The following is an 18,238-nucleotide window of genomic DNA, read 5'->3' as shown; positions in this document are numbered from 1 at the left end:
CTTGCTTTCTTGATAGCATTCTATGAAACACACAGTTTTAAACTGTGAAAATCCAACTTATCTTTTTGTTGTTGTTGCTTGTGCTTTTGGTGTTACATTTAAGAAATCGTTGCCTAATTCAAGTTCACAAAGATTTGCACCTATGTTTTATTCTAAGAATTTCATATATTTAGCACTTATATTTTGGTCTTTGAGCCATTTTGAGTTAATTTTTGTATATGGTGTAAAGTAGGAGTCCAAGTTTATTTTGCATGTGGATATCTAGTTGCCCCAGCACCATTTGTCGAAATAACCTTTCACTATTTGTCGAAATAACCTTTTTCTATTGAACAAGTTGGCATCCTTTTTGAAAATCAATGGACTAGGCTTTATTTCTTGGTCTGAATTCTATTTATATACATATATAAATATATATAGAGAGAGAATCTTATGCTAGTACCACACTGACTTGATTGCTATAGCTTTGTAGTAAGTTTTGAAATCAGAAACTGAATGAGTCTTTCTAGTTTGCTCTTTTTCAAGATTGTTTTGCTTTTTCTGAATCTTTGCATTTCCATCTGAATTTAGGATAAGCTTGTTTGTTGAATTCTTTAAAAAAAAAAAATCAGCTAGGATTTTGGTAGGATTGTGTTGACTCTGTAGATCAATTTGGGAAGTATTGCCATCTTAATAACATTGTCTTCCGGTCCATGAACATAGGATGTCTTTCCATTTATTTAGATCTTTAAATTCTCTCCATAGTGTTTTATAATTTTTAATATGCATTTCTTGTGACTGGGCGCAGTGGCTCACACCTGTAATCCCAGCACTTTGGGAGGCCAAGGCGGGTGGATCACCCGAGGTCAGGAGTTCAAGACCAGCCTGGCCAACATGGTGAAACCCTGTCTCTACTAAAAATGCAAAAATTAGCTGGGCATGGTGATGGGCCCCTATAGTCCTAGCTACTTGTGAGGCTGAGGCAGGACAATTGCTTAAACCCAGGAGGTGGAGGTTGCAGTGGGCTGAGATCACACCACTGCAATCCAGCCTGGGTGACAGAGCAAGACTCTGTCTCAAAAATACCTATAGATAGATAGATAGATAGATAGATAGGTAGATAGATAGATAGATAGATATTTTGGTTACATTTATTCCTAGGCATTTCATTCTTTTTGATGCTGTTATAAATGGAATTGTTTTCTTAATTTTAAGATTATTCATTGCTAGCATATAAAAATACAACTGATTTTTTTTTTACCCTGAAACCTTGCTCTACTTATTTACTGGCTCTTATAGTTTTATTTTGGTTTGGTTTTTAGCTCTTTGTTTCTTTGCTTGTTTATATTCCTTAGGATTTTTATATACAAGTTCATTTCATTTGATAGTGGAGACAGTTTTACTTCTTCCTTTCCACTATGGATGCCTTTTATTTTTTTTCTTGCCTAATTCAATACATCATTGAATTGAAGTGGCAAGACTGTATACATTCTTGCCTCGTTTTTGATTTTAGAGGGAAAGTCTTGAGTCTTTCACCATTAATCATGATGACAGCTGTGGGTTTTTCATAGGTGCCCTTCATCAGATTGAGGAACTTACCTTCTATTCCCAGTTGAATACTTTTTTATGAAAGGTAGTTAGATTTTGTTGAATATATTTTCTGCATCTACTGAAATGATTATGTGATATTAATCTCTATTGATATAATGTATTACATTGTTTAATGTTTGTATATTAAAACAAACTTACATTCCTGGGATAAATTCAGGTCATAGTGTATAATCATCTTTTTATGTTGTTAAATTTGGTTTGCTAATATTTTGTTGAAGACTCTTGCATCTATATTCATAAAAGATATTTGTCTATAATTTTCTTTTCTTGTGATATCTTTGGTTCTGCTATCAGGTAATACTGGCCTTAAAAATGAGTTGGGAAATGTTTCCTAATTTTTGGAAGAGTTTGTGAAGGATTAGTGTTAATTCTTCTTAAAGGAAGTTTTTGCACCAATAAATCTATCTAGTTTTGGGATTTTCTTTGAGTAAAGTGATTACTAATTCTATCTCTATTTGTTATAGGCCTATTCAAATACTTATTCCTTCTTGAATCAGTTTCAGTAGTGTGTGGCTTTCTAAGAATTTGTCCATTTCATTTAGGTTATCCAATTTGTTTACTTACAATAGTTCATAGCATTCATTTACAATTCTATTTCTGCAAGGTTGATAACAATATCTCCTCTATCACTGCTGAGTGTAGTACTTTGAGTCTTCTTTCTCTCTCTCTTTCTTCTCCTGGTCAGTCTAGTTAAATAAGGTTTGTGGATTTATTCATTCAAAGGTTCATTCTTAATAACTAATTTTTGGTTTTGTTAATTTTTTTTTCTGTTAGTTTTCTATTCTGTATTTAGCTTATTTTCACTCTGGTCTTTATTATTTCCTTTTTTTCTACCTGCTTGGGTTTAGTTTGTTCTTGACTTGAAGCTTTTCTTTTTTGAGGTCTTTATTCTTTTTTTTAATATAGAAATTTATAGCCCTTGTGAATTCTTGCAGCAACCTTATAGAGGGGTAGAATTATCCCTATTTTCGATGTGGAAACTGAGATAATCTAAATGACTTATTTAAGGTCATATAGCCAGTCAGTGGCAGAGCAGAAATTATAATATCAGTCTTCTAAATGGGAAACATGGATTAAAATTTAAACTCTTATATTTTCTCTTTGCTACCATGCTTCTAGAAACATTAACATATACCCCTGAAGAAGTGATTCCGTATTTAATAAGTGGTGTTGGGAAAACTGGCTAGCCATATGCAGAAAACTGAAACTGGACCCCTTCCTTACACCTTATACAAAAGTTAACTCACCATGGATTAAAGACTTAGGCATAAGACCTAAAACCATAAAAATCCTAGAAGAAAACCTAGGCAGTACCATTCAGGACATAGGCATGGGCAAAGACTTCATGTCTAAAACACCAAAAGTAGTGGTAACAAAAGCCAAAATTGACAAATGGGATCTAATTAAACTAAAGAACATCTGCACAGCAAAAGAAACTAGCATCAGAGTGAACAGGCAACCTGCAGAATGGGAGAAAATTTTTGCAATCTATCCACCTGACAAAGGGCTAATATCCAGAATCTACAAAGAACTTAAACAAATTTACAAGAAAAAACCAAAACAAAACAAAAAAACCCCATCAGGAAGTGGGCAAAGAATATGAACAGACACTTCTCAAAAGAAGACATTTACACAGCCAACAAACATATGAAAAATGCTCATCATCACTGGTCATTAGATAAATGCAAATCAAAACCACAATGAGATACCATCTCACGCCAGTTAGAATGGTGATCATTAAAACGGCAGGAAACAACATATGCTGGAGAGGATGTGGAGAAATAGGAATACTTTTACACTGTCGGTGGGAGTGTAAATTAGTGCAACCATTGTGGAAAACAGTGTGGCAATTCCTCAGGGATCTAGAACTAGAAATACCATTTGACCCAGCAATCCCATTACTGGGTATATACCTGAAGGATTATAAATCATTCTACTATAAAGACCCATGCACACGTACGTCTATTGCAGCACTATTCACAATAGCAAAGACTTGAAACCAATTCAAACGTCCATCAATGATAGACTGGATAAAGGAAATGTGGCACATATATACTGTGGAATACTATGCAGCCATAAAGAAGGATGAGTGCATATTCTATGCAGGGACATGGATGAAGCTGGAGACCATCATTCTCAGCAAACTAACACAGGAACAGAAAACCAAATGCCACATGTTCTCCTTCATAAGTGGTAGTTGAACAATGAGAAGACATGGACACAGGGAGGGGAACATCACACACTGGGGCCTGTCAGGGCATGGGGGGCTTGGGAAGGGATAGCATTAGGAGAAATACCTAATGTAGGTGATGGGTTGATGGGTGCAACAAACTGCCATGGCACGTGTATACCTATGTAACAAAACTGCATGTTCTGCACATGTACTACAGAACTTAAAGTATAATAATAACTAATTTAATTTAAATTTTAAAAAGTCCCTCTGAAAATTGTAGCACCACATTTTATGCCACACTATTTCATCCTATTCTGTAACTATTGTGATCATTGTGTGTATGTGTGTGAGTGTATTTTGAAAGTTCAAGGAAAATATATTCTTTGAGGGCAGAAAGTATTCTATGAATTCCTGTATGTGAGCAACTCAGAACAATAATTAGTTTAACATATGTATACACTAATAGAATATACACATTACTCTTTCCCTTGTATTATACTATTTAATTTTCACCTAAATCCTATTGATAAGTGATACTACTGGATCCAGAAGCTCAAAAATGTTAGCATGTGGCCAGACCAGTGTTCATAAGAGGTGGGTTATAGACATAAATCCAGGTGCACAGTTTCAAATTTTGCGCTCTTTCTATTCTGCATATTTATAATGAAGATTAAATGGAGCACCTTAAAATCATGTTTAATTCATTCATTCATTTATGTATTCCAAAAATATTTATTGATCCTATTATGTGCCAGGCATTGTGCAAAGTACTGGTGATAAGTGGTAAGCAAAATCAGGTGTGATCCTTTTACTCATGGTTCTTACCATCTAGTGGGCGAGACAGGTATTAATCAAGTGGTCACACCAGTAAACATATAGTTACAACTGTGATAAACTGTAGGACATAGACTTGTATCAGATGCATAAATAATGAGGCAATCTGACTGGTAAGCTAGACAGAGTAAGGCTTCCCTATGAAACACTGCTTCATAGAATTCTGAAGTTAAGTAAGTAGAAGCTAAGAGGAGAGCACGTAAAGAGCATTCCAGCTAGAAATAACAGCCTGTGCAAATATTCCGTTGTGGCCTCAGCTATTTGAGAAAACCGAATGTTTTGTTTACTCTATTTAAAACATTGTATTCAAAACCAATATGGCATGTCACAACTGAACAGGGAAACAATGCAATGTATGAAAAAGGCAAGTTAATCCCAACTTTTGCAAAGCCTGACTTATCTACCCCTCTGTTTAACAAGCACTCACACTGAGGATAAGGAAAGGAACAAAAGGGGAGGCAATATTACTAAAAATTTTTAAATACAAATCTGTGCATGTCACTCGCTGCTTAAAACATTTCTGTCTCTTCATTGTATACAATAAGGGTTTTACACATAAACAAGTTTTAGGAAGCAGAAGGTTGAACACTTTTACTTTTAATAGTAATATACTTAAGGTATATATAATTAAGGTCTAATTATTAAAATTACACTAGTGATTTCACATATTTTTTTTTCTAAGGGGGAAGTTCAAGTAGTTATGCCTATGGTAATTCATCTTACAAAGTTGACATGGATTACAGGAACATTTTTTCAGCCATGCCCAGTGATTTTTTAAAAACCTCAATAACCAAATCTCTGCCTCTACATTCCAGGGGGATACATTGTGCAAATGATATAAATTGTTAGTGTGGATCTTCACATCCTGAATTTCCATGTACAGTGCTATGTTTTTCTAAACCATATATTAAAACATCACTTCCAATGGTACACAGGTATAAAGATACCAGCCAAAGGTTTTTGAATTCTTTTTAGGTACCAGGCACTGTTTGTAAGTACTTGACATGTAGTAACACATTGAGCCTTTCTAACGTTTCTGTGAGGTATCATCTCCATTCTGCAATGAAGAATTGAGGCACAGAGAGGTTAGGTAATTTTCCTAAGGTCACGCTGCCAGTAAGCAGCAAAGCACAGATACAAACTTGGACTGGCAGCCCTGGTGGCCCTGCTGTTAACCGCTATAGCACAGAGTTGGCCAAAACAGCGATGGTGGGACAAAAAGGAACAAAGTTGGGGTAACAGGAATACAGGATGGAGTCTAAATTCCTCATGAGGTACAGAAGCACCCCCTCCCCTGCTTTTTTTTAGCCTTGTATCCTGCCCTTCATCTCATGCCCCACCAAAGTACTCACCCATCCCCAGCTGTGTCAGAACCCATGAGGCCTCTGGCTTCACTGGAGCACTGGCCCGGTGCTCAGGCTCTCAGTGTTTACATACCCAGACCCTGATCCTCCACTCACTGCTGTATCTGCAGCTTTCGGTGCAGAGCTCCACACATAGCATCTTGTCCAGTGTTGCATCAAAGAATATTATAGCAGAAAGAGAAGTCATGCAGGGCAATTTTTTGATTTTCTACATAAGGAAACAGATGAACAGGGAAGGCGAGCACATTGCCCAAAGTCATACATCAAGTCACAGACAGAAATGAGCTGGGTCCTGCTTCCTAAGCAGAGGCCCATGCTTATACATGTGGCTGTCAACCATTTGTCCCTTTAAGAAACTTGGGAAAAATCCAAGACAAAAAAAAAAAAAAAACTAGGACACAGGTAGAAGGGCACTTTGGTTGCCTATTTCAGTGCTTTCATTAACTCTTCAACACATTCCAAGTACATGGAAGTGATTTAGAATCCTCCGAGTAGCCTGGAAGTTGAAGCTGCTGTGAAAGGGATGGATCTCTCTGTTGTCCGTGGGGCATATCTTAAGCAGAAGTACAGCATTTATAGTGTTAATGCACACTACTAATTCATGAATGAATCCATAATGTATGTGGGAAGATATGAAAGTTTCACTCATGCCAAGGAGAAAACCTTCATGTGGAAAGTAAGAGATTTAGGCCGGGCGCGGTGGCTCAAGCCTGTAATCCCAGCACTTTGGGAGGCCGAGACGGGCGGATCACGAGGTCAGGAGATCGAGACCATCCTGGCTAACAGTGTCCCCGTCTCTACTAAAAAATACAAAAAACTAACCAGGCAAGGTGGCAGGCGCCTGTAGTCCCAGCTACTCTGGAGGCTGAGGCAGGAGAATGGTGGGAACCTGGGAGGCGGAGCTTGCAGTGAGCTGAGATCCGGCCACTGCACTCCAGCCTGGGCAACAGAGCCAGACTCCATCTCAAAAAAAAAAAGAAAGTAAGAGATTTGCCCAAAGGCACATAAGGACTCACGGGCAGGGATTAAGCTTTAGGTGCCCTTCAATCTGACTCCATCTGACTATCCACCAAAATCACTATCCACCAAAATCACTATCCCTGCAGTGAAGACACAATTCATTCATTCTTCATTCATGTAACACACTGGTTGGGTGACCACTCTGTATCAGGCACTGTACCTGACACAGGAAATTCAGATGACTAAGTAACATTATAGGCAGGAAAGCCACCAGGACACCTACCCACAAGAGAGTGGTGAAAGACAGAACCAGAATGTGAGTAAGGAGCACATGGGATTCCAGAGGAGGGAGTCATTCTGGTGTAGTCTTCACATATTACCTGGTTTGAATTCTTTCTGTCCAGCTTTCTAGCTCTGGGACCCTTAGTGGGCTACTTAGTCTTGGTCTCATTTCACTTGATTTAAAATGGAAAGAAAGTGAAATAATAGTATCTACTGCATAGGGTTGATATGAGGATTAAGTGAAAAAACACCTGTAAAGCAGTTAGAGTTGTGGTGACTCGTTGGTGCTCATGAAAGGGCTTGTTCATCATCAGAGGTCAAAGGCTTCCTGTGCTAGTCCTATCTCTACCATAGCCATGTTACCCGAGTCAGAGACTTAATTTTCCAGTTGGACTCATCTTTAGTAGCAGGATGGTCCACCAAAGACCAAAGATATGTTTTCTCCCCATTCTTGAGCAAAGAAACTACCATAAAAGCACTTTAAAATTTTTTTTAAAATTTCCATAGATTTGTGTACGATAGGTGGTAATTGGTTACATGAGTAAGTTCTTTAGTGATGATTTGTGAGATTTTGGTGCACCCATCTCCCAAGCAGGATACACTGAACCCCATTTGTAGTCTTTTATCCCTCACCCACTTCCCACCTTTTCCCCCTGAGTCTCCGAAGTCCATTGTATCATTCTTACGCCTTTGCATCCTCATCAGAAAACCACTTTGGACTCCCAGAGGACAGCCTCTAACAAAGAAGTAGGTATAGGGTACCCCGTGAGTCTCCCTTGGAAGGTGTATTAGTTTGCTGGGGCTGCTGTAAGAAAGTACCTCAGATGGGTGGCTCAACAACAGACATTTTTCTCACAGTTCTAGGGGCGAGAAGTCCTCTAGAAATCAAAATGCTGGCAGGGTTGGTTCCTTCTGAGGCTCATGAGGGAAGAATCTGTTCCAAGCCACTCTTGTTGGCTTATAGATGGTCATCTTCTTAGAACGCATCACACTGTCTTCCCTCTATGTGTGTCTCCTTTCTAAATGTTCCATTTTTATAAGGACCCTAGTCATACTGGATTAGAGCCTACCCTAATGACCTCACATTAACTTGATTACCTCTAGAAAGACCCATTTCCAAATAAGGTCACATTCTGAGGTGCTAGAGGTTAAGACTTGAACATACGAAATTTGAGGGAACACAATTCAACCCATAATGGAAGGGAAGATAACACTGGAATCTTCAGAAAAGAACTTTTTTAATATAAACATATGGGAGAGAGTATTACTTACTGTTCAATAATACCTATTTCGCTCCTTTGGGATAATTAAATTTCCCTGCCCTCTTAAGTTAGTTTTGGCCATATAATTGGTTTTCGTCCATAAATGCAAGAAGAGATGACATTGTGTCATTTCTAGGCAGAAATGTATGAGCCAGTTGTACTTTTTCTTGCCACTGCTATTGGCAATGTTTCGAGTGATTCCTGCTCTGTCGGCCTGGGTCCCAGAGTGAGGATGACTGTTATGAGTAGAGTCATGGGAGTGAGTGAAAACTAAATCCTTATTTGTATAAGCAACTACATTTTTCAGGTTCTTTGTTACCTCAGCATACCCTAGAAAAGAGACAAACTCTGGCTCTTGGACCTAATCCTGCTTGCCACTGATTTTGTAAATAAAGTTTTATTAGAACACAATCATTCTCATTCCTTTGCCTATTGTCTATGGCTGCTTTCAAACTACAGTAGTCTTCACTTATCCTTGGTATATATTCCGAGACCTCCACTGGATGCCTGAAACCATATATAGTACCAAACCCTACATATGCTATGTTTTATTCCTATTCTGTGCATACATATGTAAGATAAAGTTTAATTTATAATCTGGCACAGTAAGAGATTAACAACAATAACTAATAATAAAATAGAATAATTATAATGATATATGCTAATAAAAGTTTTTTTGCTCTCTCCTTAGATCAAGAATTTTCACCTTTTGACTTAAAGGAAGCATTTCACTGTTTCTCTTTGGCTTATCAGAACTATCAGTATCAGTATTCTTGTGTGTTGGAGCCATTATTAAGTAAAAACAAAGGTTACTTGAACACAAGCTCTGTGTTATCAATCTGATAACAAAAAAGTCTACTAAGTAGTTAATGGCCATGTAGTGTCTACAGTATGGATGTGCTGGACAAAAGGATGATTGACATCTTGGTGTGCAGAGTGGAACAGGGTGAGCTTTCATCATGCTACTCAGAAACATGAACAATTTAAAATTTATGCATTGTTTATGACTAGAACTTTTCATTCAATATTTTCATACCTCATTTGACCACAGGTAACTGAAACTATGGGAAGCAAAACTGTGGATAAGAGGTGACTACTGTATAATGGCAGAGTTAGTTCAGTAAATGTGACAGAGCCTATATGGTCTGCAAATACTAAACTATTAACTATCTATGGTTTTAGAGAAAAATTTTGCCAGCCCCAGCCTAGGTAATTTTTATTGATACAATCTATTTAAGGCTTTAATTTGTTTTTATTTTTTCGAGATGGAGTCTTGCTCTGTCACCCAGGCTGGAGTGCAGTTGCACAATCTCGGCTAACTGCAACCTCTGCCTCCTGGGTTCAAGCAATTCCCCTGCCTCAGTTTCCTGAGTAGCTGGGATTACAGGCATGCACCACCACACCTAGCTAATTTTTGTGTTTTTAGTAGAGATGGGATTTCACCATGTTGGCCAGGCTTGTCTTGAACTGGCTGGTCTCTAATTCCTGACCTCGTGGTCTGCCTGCCTTGGCCTCCTAAAGTGCTGGGATTACAGGCGTGAGCCACCATGCCCACCCTAATTTTTCTTTCGAGTTTTGCTTTGGCAACATTTCACAAACTTTGATATGTAGTATAATAATTATTCACTTATAAATAGTTTATAATTTGCTTCTAATTCTCTTTTTAATCTGAGTTGTTTAAGAATAGAATTAGTTTGATTTTCTTGTGGATGACTATCTTTCTGTTGCTAATAAGTACTATTACACTGTGGCCAGAGAATGTGGTAGGTATTATTATATTTTGGAAATTTATTGAAATTTTTGTGGCCAAATTTATATCCTATGTTTGTAAATGATCCACATGCTTTTGAAAGGAATGTGTAGTTTCCTATATAAGATGGTGAGTTCTTTCTCTGTCTCCGACTCTTTCTTCCTCTCTCTCTTTATATATACGATCAAGATTGTTAATAGTGTTGTTCAGATCATGTTCATTCTTACTTTTTTTTTGGCTTTTTGACTTGCCTATTTCTAAGATAATATGTTAACTTCCTACTGTATTATTTTGAATTTGTCAATAATTACTTTATGTCTATAATTTTTTTCTTCATATGTTTTGAAGCTATGGTTTTATGTACATACAAGTTGATGCCTCTTATATCTTCCTGGTGAATTGTACCTTTAGCGAGTTTAAAACATCTTTCTTTGAAATTAACATCTTTTATTCTTGAAATGTGCTTTGTCTGGTATTAATGCTTTTATGCCTTGCTTTCATTTTGTTAGCATTTGTCTGTTTTGTTTCTTAACATTTCTAACTTTTAAATTGATTTTGTTATTGTTTAATTTAGGAGTGTCTTTGGACATTCTTAAAAACCAGGCAAGAGTCTTTGTCTTCTACTTGAAAAAGTTAATCCATTCATCTTTATTGTCATTACAAATATATTGGGATTTATTTTTTGTATTTTTGTTTTCTATCTAAGTTTTTTGTTTTCAGTTTCTCTTTTTTGCTTTAATTAAATTATTGAAAAAATTTTCATTTCTTTCTTTTTTCTTCTGCTGGTTGGATTAGATCAAACTCCAGTTCTATTCCTCTTGGTTGTGGAAGTTAGAATGACACAGTCCTTCTACAGTACAAAAGTCTCTATAAATAAGATCAATTGCGGAAATTAGATTTCCAGCTAATAAGACAAATGAATCTCAAAGTATGAATTGTAAAAATAGGAGATGTGATCATATTTGTGCACAAAATTTATAGGAAATGTTTATTACATATAAAATGGAGATAATAATTTGATACACTTTTCCTGTGTTACAGGAGGAAAAAAAGATAAAAAGGAAAATAAAAGCGAGCTCTATTCCGTTGATGTTTATGTGAAGCTAGCTATAGTTTTATTTAAGCAAATTATTTAAACTAATACTCAAAGCTTTAGCCTTACCTATTAATTAAAAGTGATTGGACAAATTTCCAGCACAAGAAAATACATAAGCCTCTCTCTAGGTCCATATTGACTTTTCCCTACTTGCAAAGTTTCCTTTCTACACTGAAACCCCTTGAGCAGATGAAAAGCTACAAATTAAGAGAAATGACTCAGTGTGGTTGCCTCCCTTAAGGGTTCTAATTACATTTCCTAACCAATTTTCATGAGAAACCTGTCTGATGTTTTCATAAATCAAAAGAGGGAATTGTATCAGTTTAACGGTTGCTTTAGTTTTGTTTACACAGCTCAAAATTTTGTTTACATGTACTAGCTTTTTACTTTTTCGTCTCTACTCACATCCAGTTCATTCTCCTTTCCTAATGTTTCATCTCATATTTCACTGATTAATTCATTTATTTATGTGGTCAAGATTGACTGAGTGCCTATAAAAATGGCAGATACTAATGATACACGGATAAACAAAATGTACTTCTTTCCCTTGTTAAGGCTTGGGAAACAGTACCCTAAAGTATGGCGCTTTGGCAGACTGAGTTCTTGGAACTAAAGGAGATTGGAAGGCCTCAGAAGCATCTTTCTGACCTTTGCCTGCCCTCCTGCCTCCCACTCTTCTTTCTCTTCCAAAGCAAATCATTGAAATCAGAATTCTTCTTCCCAAGATGGTACATGGAAACTAGAACTCCTGTTCTGCAAAGCAAGCTACAAAAGATGGAAAAAGCACTCTGTCCCTTCTCCCTTAAAGACCATCATTCCAGACAGGTCCTGCTCCATGCCACAGATAAATGAATGCTACCCAGAGAGGCCAAGAAAAATCTGGACAGCCCTTGCTGAGTCTCATCTTCCCCTCAGTCTATTTCTGTTAGATCATATCCTTTTGCCCAATCACATTTCTATATGGTTGACCATTCTTCATCAAACCTAAGCATAAGAATGGACAGTTTTCTCCAGGTCTTTGCGTCTTCGTTTCTGAAGGCTACCATGACACATAAAACTGTGATTAAATACATTTGTTATGCTTTTCTCTTTTTAACCTCCCTTTTGCTACAGGTGTAATGGCTGTGGGCCTTATCATGGATGAAGAAAGGTATCCCACTTTCCAGTCCCTACACCCTCCAAGGTGTAGAAGCTGGTTCTTAAGGGATGAATAGTAGGAATTTTATATAAATGGAGGGAAGTTCAGGCAGAGTTAAAAGTATGTACAGAATCCTTTTCTACCACCATAGTTCTTTTCTAATATGTCTGGGATGACTTTAGGGTACCAGGTGATGACAAAGAGAGATTTAGGAAAGTCCCTTTACTGAGGAGATGACAAGAAATTCATTCCTCAACTGACCATTCAGTGTGGGAAAGAGCCCTACTGCCTGGTACTCATTTCCACTCTTGGGAGGTAGATGGTTCCTGAAATCAGTGTCAGAGACACCAAAGAGGATAAAGATACAGGAGGCAAGAGATGGATTTAAATCATTAACTCTGGGATCATCTGGAGAGATGGAGCCACAATCCTCTAAGTCCAATATTGATTTCTATGCAGAAAAATTCTGCCTAGACCTGGGACAGATCCAAGTTCTGTGGAGCCTGATGATTTTACAACTGGGGGCAGGGATGAGGGGGAGGAGGGAAACTTGTAAAGAAAATGAATACAAAGTTACAAATTGAAAACAGAGGCAGAACCTTAGATGGGGCCTATATAAGTGAGTGTCCCTGGAGCTCACATTTTATTGGCTTCCTGGTAAATCTACTTCTGACCAGAGCTTCATCAGTGGAGGGAGGGAAACATTTGGAGTCTTCTTGGGTATCTGTGCTGTGAAGACACTGGAATTTGTTTTGTTAGCATGTTTCACAGGATGCAGCCCATTCAGGTATTCTTTAGCATCAACTTTATCCAACTCTTTTGGGTACCAAAGTTTGGATCCATGCAAGTGGCCAAGAAAAATGTGTTTCTTGAGTGTCACAGGGACCTTGGGATGCAAGTCTCTTCTCTGGGAGGGTTGTTAGTCCTCAGAAAAACACCACCATTCCTTTCACGGCCTGTGAGAGCTGTGGACCTGCACAAGCCTTCAGAGCCACCAGAAAAGTCTCCAAGGTCTTCCTACTGTGCAGAGTAAGCTGCTTTGTCTTGGGGTGTCAGGCATGCCCCCACATGCAGTTGTGTTAATCAGCTCAAGTTCTGGCTTAAAGGCAGTGATTTACCTTGAGGACAGACTGTGCTGTTGGCGCTTGCAGAAGTTTAGATGGCCAACTTGGAATCCAACACTGTGTTGAATTTAGAGGGAAAAAAAATGATATATAAGAAGCATGTTTCTCTCTCCCACCAAAGAAAACAGGATTAATCCTTATTAAGAAGGAGGAGACCTCCCATGATTGGCAGGGAAAGAATGTTTGCAGGAAATAGTCATTTGCTAATTTACTTGATATCTTCACTCCTATTTGACTTTCTTATTTGTCTAGGAATTTTGGTTGGCATTGTATGTGCTTAGTCATCATTGCCTCTGACTGATGAATGACAGTTGAATACAGGTTCCAAGCACTGACGGGAGCTGGGGCTACACGGAAGCCTAGGAAAGAGGTTCTGCATTACAGGGAGTCTTCAGGAGAGAATCTGACTCTGAGAGGTGCTTAAAAAGGATCTATAGAAATGAATAGGATTGAGTTAAATTAAATGAGCTCATGGCTTGGAGGAGAGTAAAATATAAAAATGTAGTTATTCTACATGGTAATAATTTTTTTTCCTCTCCTAAATTAAGGGCTCTAGATTTAGAGAGGATGGCATGAAATCCAGGTTCAAATCCTAGTTGTTATTAATCACCAGTGTGACCTTGAGCTAACTGGTTAATATCTATATGACCATTTCCTCATCTGTCCAGTGAGAGAGATTAGGGCCAGTACTTACCTCAAAGTGTTGTAAAATTACAAGAAATAATATAAGCACATATTAATATTAATAGTAAGATACCTGATACATATGTTCAATATTAAGAGCATTTTGAGTAGCAAAATATTTATAAGGGCTAAGGGAACACAGAGAAATGGGAGAGAAGGATGTCTTGCATGTGGATGGCAGGGGACTAGGATGTACCTTGGAATGGATGAGAGGATGGATGGACGGATGGATGGATAGATAGATAGATAGATAGATAGATAGATAGATAGATAGATAGATAGATAGATAGTTGGATATATGGATGGATGGTTGGATGGATGGACAGACGGACGGACGGACGGATGGACGGATGGATGGATGGATGGGTGGATGGATGGATGTGTGGATGGATCAGTGGATGACTGGATGGATGGATGGATGGAGACAGGGTAATGGTGGTGCAGGAGATGGGTTAGCACAGGATGTGTTGTTTAATCTGGTCTTGACAGAAGCTGTTTTTTTTTTTTTTTTTTTTTTTTCATGGTTGGTTTTGGCCAAACTTTTTATTTAGTATTCTGTAGTTGTTTAACACACACTTAAATGGTCTTACTGGGGGAGGGGAAAGGGGAGGTTCTTGCAGATTCCCAAGGAAATGTGAGAACAGCAAAATGGCCAGCATTATCCATTTGCTTTTTTGGGTTTACTGGGTGAATAGCACTTTCCTTACATAGGCATGTGATTTCAGGTTTTTCATACTGAGAACATTGAGATTTCAGTTGGAAGACACCCTGAAATCTTATAAGTAGCATACCCCAACCACCCCTTAGTAGCTAGCTTGTTTGTATAGGTAGAATGATTCATCTCTCCATTTTAGATGGCTAGATGTTTTGTGGAAGATCTTAGAATTGCTTGCCTCATTTACTGGGAAAAATCAAGATAGGAAGTGGCCTTTAGGGATACTTTTACTTGGAAAGTTGCAACACTAGTACAAGTCTTAACACATTTAACGTTTGCTTGTTGAAAAGCAATGTCATAAAGTCAAATAAAATTAAACATGTTTTACTTTTTGCCTCACAAGAACATAAAAATTATGGAGGGGAACTTAACAGGGAATTTAAAAAATGTAACACAATTTTTCCTTTTAGTAGTCCTTGGGTAGTTATGACAGAATAGTTTCCACTTTTTGTTTCTTTGAACTGGGATTCTGGTCCAAAGTTTTGTTTGTTTCTAGTATCTGCTTCTGCCTCCCCTCTATCAGATCGGCTTCCTCCACGGCCACCACCTCTTGGTGCTCCGCGGCTTGAACTGCTGTAGGAATCACGTGGAGGAGGGTACCCCCTTTCCATAGAAGGGGGAAGCCCTCTTTCTTGTCTGCCAACCTGATCACGACCACTTGAGTAGAGATCACTTCAGCTGCTTGAGTAACTGTCTCGACTTCCACCATATCCGTCACGTGAGCTGCTGTAATCATCATAGCGACTGCTTCCACCATAAGATGGCGGGGGCCCTCGTGTAGGTGGAGCACTACGTGAGTTACCATAACTCTCATATGAATCTCTGTAGGAACCTCCACTTGGATGATCTGAATAGTCACGATCACGACCATATCCATCTCTATCGCTATAGCCTCTTGATGGATAGTCATCACGTGAACTGGAATGACCATAATCACGGTAAGTATAATCTCGTGGTGGTGGTGCATAATCTCTAGTATCACAAGAACTTGGGTAATCTCTGCTTGAATAGCTGTCTTTAGTAGAATACCCATCATCTCTTGGGGACAAATAAACATCTCTACGAGAGGGCAGTGGCTCCCTTCGAGGTGGACCTCCGTAATTATCTCTTCCACATGATACAGGAGCTCTCCCTCCCATTCCACTGCTACTGCGAACTGGTCCTGAAGGTGCAGATCTCTTGGGAGGAGGACCCCCACTTCTTGGTGGTGGTCCTCTTTTTACTGGGAGTGGTCCCCTGGAAGAACTCATGTTAAAATTCATGGAATATCCACCGTCATCCATGTGTCCTCCCCGTGAGGGAGGTCCCCTGGTTCCTCCACTTCCTCCTCTTCCACCTCTAAGACCTCTTGGAGGGCCTCTACTTCTTGGAGGTGGAGGCGGTCCACGTCTACCACTTTCAAATGATGGTTTGGTGGCTTGTTCCACTTTGATGGCTTTTCCATCTAATGACTTTCCATTCATGTCTCTGGCTGCATCCTTAGCATCTGCTGGGCTTTCAAAGGTGACAAAAGCAAATCCTCTTGATTTGTTGGTTTCCTGGTCTTTCATCAAGAGTACTTCCACTATTCGTCCATATTTGCCAAATACTGCTTCAAGAGCTTTCTCATTTGTTTCCGTATTAAGCCCACCAATGAAGAGCTTTCCTGGACGATCTGCTTCAACAATTTTTTTTTTTTTTTTTTTTTTTTTTTTTTGCCGGTGAGTCGGAGGGGTGACAATGGGTTCAAGCTCCAACGAGCTCGCCGACACGGGCCTCCTAGCAGCTCAGCACCAGTGGCGGCTGCAGGGTCGGAGGACCAAACCGCGAAGCCGCTAGCACTACTGCGCAACCGACAGAAGCTGTTTTTATGTCCCACTAGCTTTCATGTCATCCAGAGGATGAACAAGGTGTGAAAAAATACTGGTATAAGGGCTCCTTTTCCATTTCTGTATAATCCACAACACGTAACTCTGATACAGTGAGACAACAACACACCAGGGATTTGGGGTTTGGGAAGGGAGAGGCAGAGAGAGAAGCAACGTTGTCAGGGAAGGCAATGGCAGTGGTGGAGAAATTCAGGTGCTTTGGGACAGTGAACATTAACAAGGAGGCTGAGGCAGTGGTACACGTTTGGACCTATTCCTGAGTACTGGTAAGACATAGGGACTCCATCACATAGTTAACAGGATCTTCGAGGAAGAGTTGAGATCCTGCAGGTGGGGCTGTGAGCTTGCAAAATTTGGGTGTTAATAACTTATTCATTCCCTCGGGTTGGTGGAACTGAGGACATTTGGGTTACACAAAGTTTTAAGTATTCGCAACATTATTTATTCCCTTTAGTGGGTCTCCTGTGAATTTTAATCATCTTTTTCACTTGTTTCTGTGATATTTCCAGAAGGAAGAAAACTAACATCAAAGTGCCTCACTACATGCTATGTTAGGTTTAGTCAGGTTACCCTGTAAGATGTCTCTTTTTTACACACAAATGAGAAATTGGGGGATAAAATGGGTCAAATAACTTACCCAAGGCCATGGCTATTTATTAACAGACTATGATGAATTATTCCCAATGTGTGACACAATCCTGTTGGGGCTCAGAGCATGATTCCCCAAAGCACAGAGCTTTGGCATGCTGAGTACTTTGCACTGAAGGAAAATGGGAGGCCCTCAGAGACAAGAAGTTCTCTGTGACCTTTTCCTGCTCTCCTTTCTTCCTCACCTATTTCTTCTTCAAAGCAGCTCATAGAAACAAGAATTCCTCTTCCCCAAAGAAAGCCATAAAACCTGGAAATGTCACTCTCTGTCCTTCTGTCTTCTTCCCTGAAAACCCTCATGTTACAGGTGTCCTGTCCTATACCAGGAGGAAGGAATGCTACACAGAGAGGCTGAAAATAATCTGAACAAACAGGCCTTGCTGGATTTCCCCTTCAGTTTATTGCCATTTGCTTGTACTTTTTGTCCAATCACATTTCTACACAGTGTTAACCAAACATAAAATACAGTTTTCTCCGGGTCTTTGCATCTTCATTTCTGAAGGTTCCCCTCTCACATAAAATATTGATTAAATAAATTTGTTACGTTTTTACCTTGCCAATCTGTCTTTTATTATAGGAGAGTTGGCTGTGACCCTTGTGATGAATGAGAAGAGGTATTACTTTTTCACCCCTACATTCCCATGGGTATGTCCAGGGTTACACACAATTCCTCACATGCTAACTAAGACACAATCCCACAAGAAAGCCTATCAGTAGACAATTGCATGACACTGACATTATTATAATTGGAAA

The 18,238-nt window shown here is 38.8% G+C and overlaps 1 pseudogene across 1 annotated transcript; it reads right to left on the bottom strand.

Annotated features, from left to right (window-relative positions):
• Nucleotides 1-15,461: 15,461 nt before the first annotated feature.
• On the bottom strand, nucleotides 15,462-16,796 carry LOC111540759 (annotated as a pseudogene). Its single transcript, XR_002731084.2, has one exon. The product of XR_002731084.2 is annotated as an RNA-binding motif protein, X chromosome-like (transcript).
• Nucleotides 16,797-18,238: the final 1,442 nt, after the last annotated feature.

Source organism: Piliocolobus tephrosceles, chromosome 13 (genome assembly GCF_002776525.5).
Source record: "Piliocolobus tephrosceles isolate RC106 chromosome 13, ASM277652v3, whole genome shotgun sequence".
NCBI lineage: Eukaryota > Metazoa > Chordata > Mammalia > Primates > Cercopithecidae > Piliocolobus > Piliocolobus tephrosceles.
This window is presented reverse-complemented; position numbering and strand designations above follow the sequence as displayed.